Below are 908 nucleotides of genomic sequence, written 5' to 3' on the forward strand. Positions count from 1 at the left end.
ATTAAATGTTCCATCCCAAAGACACAGATTGGCTGAATGGTTACAAAAAGAAGACCATATATATGCTGTCTACAAAAGACCCACCTCAGACCTAGGGACACATACAGACTGAAAGTGAGGGGATGGAAAAAGATATTCCATGCAAATGGAAATCAGAAGAAAGCTGGAGTAGCAATACTCATATCAGAAAAAATAGACTTTAAAATAAAGAATGTTACAAGAGACAAGGAAGGACACTACATAATGTTCAAGGGGTCAATCCAACAAGAAGATATAACAATTATAAATATATATGCACCCAACATAGGAGCACCACAAAACATAAGGCAACTGCTAACAGCTGTAAAAGAGGAAATTGAGAGTAACACAATAATAGTGGGGGACTTTAACACCTCACTTACACCAATGGACAGATCATCCAAAATGAAAATAAAGAAGGAAACAGAAGCTTTAAATGACACAACAGGCCAGATAGATTTAATTGATATTTATAGGACATTCCATCCAAAAACAGCAGATTACACTTTCTTCTTAAGTGTGCATGGAACATTCTCCAGGATAGATCGTATCTTGGGTCACAAATCAAGCCTCAGGAAACTTAAGAAAACTGAAATCATATCAAGCATCTTTTCTGACCACAATGCTATGAGATTAGAAATCAATTACATGGAAAAAAAAAACGCAAAAAACACAAACACATGGAGGTTAAACAATACGTTACTAAATAACCAAGAGGTCACTGAAGAAATCAAAGAAGAAATCAAAAAATACCTAGACACAAATGATAACGAAAACACGATGATCCAAAACCTATGGAATGCAGCAAAAGCAGCTCTAAGAGGGAAGTTTATAGCTATACAAGCCTACCTCAAGAAACAAGAAAAATCTCAAATAAACAATCTAACCTT

At 35.1% G+C, this 908-nt stretch overlaps 1 protein-coding gene across 4 annotated transcripts in view; it reads right to left on the reverse strand.

Annotated features, from left to right (window-relative positions):
* ERBB4 (erb-b2 receptor tyrosine kinase 4) overlaps window positions 1-908 on the reverse strand; it is a 1129074-nt gene that overhangs the window by 845326 nt on the left and 282840 nt on the right. The gene's annotated exons all lie outside the window — the stretch shown is intronic.

The sequence above is a fragment of the Physeter macrocephalus genome, chromosome 2 (assembly GCF_002837175.3).
Source record: "Physeter macrocephalus isolate SW-GA chromosome 2, ASM283717v5, whole genome shotgun sequence".
NCBI lineage: Eukaryota > Metazoa > Chordata > Mammalia > Artiodactyla > Physeteridae > Physeter > Physeter macrocephalus.